This window comes from Protopterus annectens, chromosome 9.part0 (genome assembly GCF_019279795.1).
Source record: "Protopterus annectens isolate FY-2018-M chromosome 9.part0, PAN1.0, whole genome shotgun sequence".
NCBI lineage: Eukaryota > Metazoa > Chordata > Ceratodontiformes > Protopteridae > Protopterus > Protopterus annectens.
Genome location: NC_056743.1, coordinates 1508398133 through 1508406726, shown reverse-complemented (window position 1 = coordinate 1508406726; position 8594 = coordinate 1508398133).

Sequence of the window (8594 nt, the reverse complement as noted above, 5' to 3'; positions counted from 1 at the left end):
GATCTTGAAAATGTCTCCAAATGACACGTCTTCCGGGGAGACCGTGGGGACCCTTCTCCCTCATTGCAATCAGTGTATTCAGTGATGGATTCCTCAGGGGAATCAAGATGCTTCCTCTTGCAAAATTTCTTCTGGGGTGGCTCCCCAGTGAGATCTTCTGAGGAGGACTCCAGAGAGAGGGTTCCCTTGGAGGGCAAGTCTTGCGACTCCCGTGCTCAAGATTCCAGAGTAGGAGGGTGAGACAGCTGCAAGCTACAGGGGTGTTCTGGTTCCGATGCCAGCGGTGTCAACTGCGAAACTGTTGATGCAAGGACCCTCTCCATCACCTGGAAAGCAGGCCCACCAGAGCAGGGATGGGAGCCCGGAACAGAGAAGGACAACCTCGGAACCGAGGTAACACCCCGCCCTGAGGAGCCCGCCTCCAGGTGAGGAGCTCCGAGAGGATCGGCAGCTGCCGGGAGAGCTGTGGCTGTAGACGGGGCCACAAAAAAAAACAGTCGCCGAACTAGGTGCCACGGTGCCGACAGCCTAATCACTGCTCCGAGAGTGCCCCAGTTTCAAAGGAGCCATGGCGCCAAGAGTAATCGGTGCCGACAGGGAAGCCTCTGTTGGCGCCGAGACAGTATGTACCGGGATGGCCATCGGTACCAAAGTCTCCAAAACCCGGATGAAGATTGGAGGAGGATAGACAGGAGAATACGCCATGAAAGCTTCTGCTCCAAGGGGGAGGAAAGACCTGGTCTGGGTGATTAATCCTCTAGCTGCCAGAAGCTGGCCCACAACCCTCACTACATCCTTTTCCCGAAAGACTCCTGGTGGACCTGAAGGACGCTGCCGATGGGGAGTCTGGTCTCTCAAGAAAGGGATTAAATTGCTGTCCCAAAAAGGGATTCTTTCAAGGTGCTTGATCTTCGGAACCGAAGAAGTCATTACCAGAGGAGCTGTGTAAGACATCGGCACTGTGGCAGGGGAAGGTATTGATGCAGGCACAGTAGTCTGGCCCTGTGTCACAAACAAGGTCAGCACCATGGGAGATGGTGCCGAGGTCGGTACAGTGGAAGGAGTCGGAGTCAAAAACTAAGATGGCACCAAGGGAGAAGACAATGACCCTGGTGCATAAGTTGTCTGGGACGGGGATGTCGGAACAGAAAGACTCCTTTTCTCTTTATGTCTTTTAACGTCTTTATGCTTAAGAGGTGGTGAGACCTCCATCCCAGATACCACCTCCGCAAAGGGTGATTTTAACATACCCTTAAGGATAAGTTTGTTCTTGCATTCATTCAACGCATGGTTGCTGAAGCTAGAATAACTATCGCAAGAAGCATTAAGGTGGTCAACGCCCAAACAGTGAACACATCAGGCATGACTGTCAGAAATGACCAACTTACGCCGACACTTATCACACTGTTTGAAACCAAGCTTGACCTTATCCGCCATAATAGAGATTATACCACACTAACCATACAACAAAACTAAATAACAACAAGACAAGACAAAGCACTTTTTTTTTTTTTTTTTTTTTTTATAGATAAGAGGAAAGAGTACCAACAATGGTACTAAGAATACCATAGGTAAGACAGGGCCTACTAAGGCAGGGAGAGAAGGAGTAGCACCAACGATGGTACAAAGAACTACCAAAGGTAGTGGGTAGGGCTTCGGAAAAAATAATGGTAGAGATAGGAAAAGACTAGAGACGATCAGAAAACAACAGTTTTACCACACACTAGATCGAGAAAAATACCACAAAAAGCTAACACTTAGCTGAGAGAAGGCTAGGCAAGTCTGACGAGAAACGCAGCAAACGAGATCTGAATAGACAGAGGGGCATTGTGGGTAGGTCTTAGCTGAGAGTTTTTGGCTGGCGCGAGCTTGGTAATGGCCGTGTTGGTTCCGTGGATGGAACTGAAGTCCTAACAGTAAGGAATGAATAAAGATTTACATCATCAGATCAAAGGTTATAACACTAGAGAATAAGAAATTAGTAGAAATTATTAGAATTTTTTTGTCTTTACTATTACTATTGTTATTATTATTTTTTTTAAAGAATAAAGATATAGAAGAGTAAGGCAGGAAACTAAGCTTGGTTCTCTTGCCAAACAATGGTGGCAAACAGGGCTCACATACACAAACATACCTGCACTAGAGTCGCAAACTGACTAAACTATAAGGAGAGGAGGTAAACTATGGAATTAGAAAAGCAAAAAAAAAAAAAAAAAAAAAACAAAAAAAAGAGCAAATGCAAATAGCTGAATGAAGCTTGTGGAATCTCTCTAACCTCACAGCAGCAAAAGAGAACACAGCTTTGCAGGTGAAGATTCTGAGATGCAAGTCTCAAATATGATCAGATTTGATAACCCAGAAGTTGAGATGGACAGAAAAGGCAACATCAAATCTGAGGATTACAAAATAAATCCTACTTATGGAGAAACAGGGAATTATTTGGAAGAAAAGAACAATGTGGATCCCTTGGTAGACAAATACAACTCATACAATGAAGCTTATGATAAAGTACTAATAAAAATTGAGATACAAAATATGTCAGTGCTAAATTAAAACAGGTGAAAAGAAATCAAAGCTGAGAAAGAAAAAATATGTAAAATCATAAGGGGATGGGGGACTGGTACTTTACTTATACAGTGAGGTGTTTTGCTGTATTAAATAGCAGGTACTAAGTATAAATTTGAAAGTTTTACTTACTCTACATTTTATATATCTGCACATACCACATGCATTTTTTTCTTTTTGTAACAATTTATTGCTAATGTTTTGCTGACCGGGTCAATGCCACTATGCCTGTGGCCTACTTCCGGGGCAGACTCAAGGTGGTATTTACACTAACTTGGAAAATTATAGCCATGGTACTGGCAAAATTTCCCTACTCATTCTAATAACTGCCATGTATCTTATAGCTCAGCTACCTCGAACTCCGGCAGACAGGAGTTTGGTTTAATTACTCATCCAAAGGATGGCAAGCTCAGGAGTGCAGCATCCCTGCCCCACACACCTCAATTTTCACATCAATTTCAGCACCGGAAAATGAATCCATGCACCTTCTGTAGGAAAAGAGCCCACAGGCTTCTGATCTGTCCACATCAAAGGTGATTGTGCTACCTGTTGAGCCAAGACACTGAAAACAATGGATGCATATTATGCAATTTTTACAAAGCATTCATTTTTTGTCAGCTGGAAAAAGAAGCAAAGCATCACTAACTAGGTAAATGGAACTACAAGTTATGTACTCACCATAACGCTTGATGTATTTGGTCCATCTCGCCTCACATTCTTACTCACGGGTTCGGAGCCAAACATCGGCTCCGACTCGGCCAACTTATATTTTTCTAGCACGAAGTCTCTAATTGGCTGGGCTAACCTGGTATCCCATGTTGCACTGCTCCACAACCCCAGATCTAGTTTGCAGCAGCTCATAGTCACACCTCATGCACAGCCACAGTCAAAAGAGTAGGACACTAACCAGGGCAGCAAAAAAAAAAAAAAACCCCAATACCGAAAGGTCCTGAAACAAATGTCGCCTCCAAATCCTCCAGGAGGGGGAAAGTGGGAGGGAACGTAAGAATGTGAGGCGAGATGGACCACATACATCAAGCGTTATGGTGAGTACATAACTTGTAGATGTTATGTGGTCCAATCTCGCCTACATTCTTACTCACGGGACAGCGTCCCTAGCACCTCTATCCTGGGAGGCTCAATGGAAGATGCTCCTGAGAACATTGGAACCAAACGAAGCCCGGCCCCTAGAAGCCACGTCTAATTTGTAATGAGTAATGAAGGTGTTGGGAGAAGCCCACGTGGCCGCAGCACAAATTTCATCCAAGGATAGTCTGGAGTGATAAGCTACTGAAGCGGAAACAGCCCTGGTGGAGTGAGCCTTGACAGGGAATGGTAACTCTCTGCCTGCCGACGAGTAAGCATAGGAGATGCAGTCAGAAATCCACCTGGAAATTGTAATCTTAGAAACAGGGAAACCTGTTCTATTTTCTGAGAAGGACACAAAGAGTTGATCAGACTTACGAAGTGATTTAGTCCTGTGTAAGTAAAAGCAAAGCTGCCTGTGTACGTCCAATTGATGAAACTTAAACTCTGCCTTATTGGAAAATTGAGGAAAGAAAACTGGCAGCTCAATGGACTGATTGAGGTTAACGGCAGAGGTTACCTTCGGAAGGAAGGACGGGTTAGGTCTCAAGGAAACCCTGTCCTTATGAAATATTAAATATGGGGATTTGATGGACAACGCTTGAATCTCTGACATCCGTCTGGCTGATGTGATAGCTATTAAAAATGCCGTTTTCCAAGACAGAAATTTTAAATCACAGGTGGCAGCTGGTTCGAAAGGTGATGATGTCAGGGCCTGTAACACAAAATTTAAATCCCATGGCATGATGGGTTCTGACACCAGAGGCCGAAGCAACAAGGTGCCCCTCAAAAAGACAAACCAAAAAGAATCACTGTTCCAATGTTCACCAAAACACCAAAAATACAGAACAGATGGAAGAGGCACAAATCCGTAATCCACACGAATTCCTTTATTAAAACGACTCTTCAGTCCAATAAAACACAGAAACAATAAGTTTGACTATACAGTCCACTAACGCGATTACACCAGCACTGCGTTTTCGTTTAAACCACTTCATCAGATGGAGACAAATGCATACCTACACAAAAACCACTCCTTATAAATTCATCAAAATAATTAAACAATTAGTTAATTAAAGGGAACAAGATACTTAAACATTTAAAGGGGTAATACTTATAATGCATACAACACATACATTAAAATATATTATAATGGATTCCCCCCACACTGACCTGATACATTAATGGATTAATAAATAAATATTATTATCAAAATGTAATAAAAACTTTATAATAACTTAATCTAATAAAACAAACTAAATTCTTTAATACAACCAGCAAAAGCATTACAGCTTGTGGTATCCTATACTACCAACACTTTATAATGTAAACTGATTTTAATACACATTTAAAATAAGATAAATATAGAAAAAAATAATAAATAAAAAAACATAAAATTAAAACACTTAAAGCTTAGCTGATCTCAGCTTGAGTACAGGTGCTAAAGAGATGGCATCATTTAGACCTGGAGGTTTATTCGCCTCCAAGGAAAGCTGCCACAACAGCTCTTTATACTCAATCGAAGTTTCCCATAGCCCACCTCTTACATCCTTTTCCACTACTTCCAACACAAAGAAGCTAAATTTAGCTTCCTGGCAAATTAATTTATGTCGGTATAAAGCATTATTAGAACATTTTGGTTTTATCTCATAGTAATGCTCATAAATTCTATTTTTTAAATTTCTTTCCGATTTCCCTATATAAAATGCATCACAATGATCACACAAACCTAAATAAACTATCCCAGAGGTGTGACAGTTCGCAAAATATTTGCTCTGGATCAGTCTGTCCCTGCTCTCTAAAAAATTGTTGGCCTAGTACAAATAAATGGGCATTGGGAACACCTTCCACATTTAAAGGTTCCTAGTTTCCCTTCCTTAACTTTTTTCATAAACGTAAAAGGAGGATGCAAACACACTTGTAAGCAAACAAAGCACCCTGAACCCCTGCTAGGTAAGGCACACTGTTTTAATAAGCCGAACAGATCACTGAATATACACAAACGCTGAAAGTAATAACCATACATTTTCGTCCAAAACTTCATCAGATAATGCAAATACATGCAATTAAGCACTTATATACTCCACAACACATTTAAATCAACCAATGAAAATGCTCTAAACACAATTTAGATGAATGAATACATTGAAATGCATTAAAACTGTATGTGAAACTCTGTAATACATAGGAAACCACATTAAATCTTGATTTAAAAACATATAACTAATATAACCTAATATTAAATATATTAAAATGTGTTTAAAACTTTTAAAAGTATAAATTCACATATATATGTATGTACAAATACAAAAGTGTAAAAACACATTGTGATGATGCCCTCTACTGGCCATCCATATTATTGCACACATATCTCACAGTTTAGCAGACCTCATTTTTAGTACAGGAGTGAGGGAGATCATATCATTTAAACCAGGGGTCTTACTGGCTTCCAAAACAATTTGCCAGTATAGTTCCCTGTATTCCACTAAAGTCTCCCACATACCACCCCTAGGGTCTTTTGGTACAACCTCTAATATAAAAAATTGAAATTCTGCTTCCAAACATGTTTTTGTGTGCTTGTACAAAGAATTTGTTTCACATTTAGTTCGAATATCATAAGTATGCTCGTAAATTCTTTGTTTGATCTTTCTTTCACTCTTACCCACATAAAAGGCGTCACATTTTTTACATAAACCTAAATAAATAATTCCTTTCGAACAACAATTTGCAAAGGTTTTTAAAGTTAATTTTTTGTTGTTCCTAGCCCGCAAGTTAATAGAGTCTCCAGTAATCAAATAAGAACAGTAACTACATGCACCACATTTATATACACCAGCCCTTTTGTTACTGCCTGCAAATGGAAAATTCTTTTTTGCCACCTCTTTCAAAAATATCCTTAAGGCTGTTACCTTTCCTATAAATATATTTTATGTCACTCTGAAAAATGTGACTTAAATCAGAAATCCTTGAGAAATTGTTCCACTCTTTGTTAAAAATTCTTCTTATCAATCCTGCTTGCCCATCATATGTAGTAATAATACCCGAGGTATAGTCATCTTTCAAACCATCTGTTCTTGTATTTTTCACATATTGGGATGCACTATTTTCAATTTTACCCAATATAGGGGCAAACCTGTCATTTCTACCTTCCATAACTTCCTTTGAGACACTATCAATTAGTTCTTCAGGGTAACCTCTGTTCAAGAACATATTTTTTAAGTTCTTACATTCATTAATGTACCAACAATCATCTGAGGTCATCCTACATAACCGCACAAATTGCCCTTTTAGGACACTTCTTTTGGTGTGGGGGGTGTGAACTCAAGTAGTGCAGGTATGAATTTGAGAACGTTTCTTTTCTAAAGATTCTAGATTTAAAGCCTTGCTGTGTCTTAACAATATTAACATCAAGGTATTTTAATTCCTCCACAGTAAATTTGTGGGTAAATCTCAAAAATTCGGTGGTACCATTTAGATATTCGACAAATTCTACAAATTCATCTTCGGTACCCCCCCATAAAAAACACAGGTCATCCAGGAATCTACTATATAACTTCCACTTGTTGTTATATTCTGAATTCAAAACAAACTTATTCTCCCAGAATGCCATTATGATGTTGGCATAGGTGGGAGCACAATGTGCCCCCATAGCCACACCTTTGATTTGTCTAAAATACTCGCCTTGAAAAAAGATAAAATTGTTCTTTAAGACAACATCCATCAATAATAACACAGTTCTAAATTCATTCTGTTTTAACAGTTTAGAATCCACTAACATTTCCTCGAACCATTCTAAACCTATGTCATGGGGTATACTTGTGAATAAATCAATCACATCCATGGTACCAAAACCCTTGGTTTCACCAACCAGTGATTCATTCATTTTTCTTAGTAAATGCCAGGAATCCCTTAAAATAACAGAATTGTCACTAACAAGCTTCTTTACCTTCTGGTCTATATACTTTGCCAGAGGTGCAGTGATTGAACCTTCGGCTGAAACTATTACTCTCAAAGGCGGGTCATTTTCATCCTTGTGCACCTTTGGAATCCCGAATATAGAGGGTATTCTCGGCTTTTCCACATGCAGGTATCTAAATGTACCCATGTCAATAACCCCATCCAATAAAAAATCATTTAAAATGACATAAATTCTCTTATAGGCAATATTTATTTCATTTAAAGATATTCTGGTGTATTTTGTAGTGTCATTTAAAATATCAAACATTTTGCTCTCATAATTTATGTGGTCCATCAACACAACTCCCCCACCCTTATCGGGCTTCATGATTCTTATACTCTTGTTTTCACTTAGTGACTTTAAAATCGCCTGCTCAGAGTCAGTTAAATTTGAATGCACCATTTGACAACTCAAAATTTTCCTTGCCCCTATATTGGGTAAAATTGAAAATAGTGCAACCCAATATGTGAAAAATACAAGAACAGATGGTTTGAAAGATGACTATACCTCGGGTATTATTACTACATATGATGGGCAAGCAGGATTGATAAGAAGAATTTTTAACAAAGAGTGGAACAATTTCTCAAGGATTTCTGATTTAAGTCACATTTTTCAGAGTGACATAAAATATATTTATAGGAAAGGTAACAGCCTTAAGGATATTTTTGAAAGTGGTGGCAAAAAGAATTTTCCATTTGCAGGCAGTAACAAAAGGGCTGGTGTATATAAATGTGGTGCATGTAGTTACTGTTCTTATTTGATTACTGGAGACTCTATTAACTTGCGGGCTAGGAACAACAAAAAATTAACTTTAAAAACCTTTGCAAATTGTTGTTCGAAAGGAATTATTTATTTAGGTTTATGTAAAAAATGTGACGCCTTTTATGTGGGTAAGAGTGAAAGAAAGATCAAACAAAGAATTTACGAGCATACTTATGATATTCAAACTAAATGTGAAACAAATTCTTTGTACAAGCACACAAAA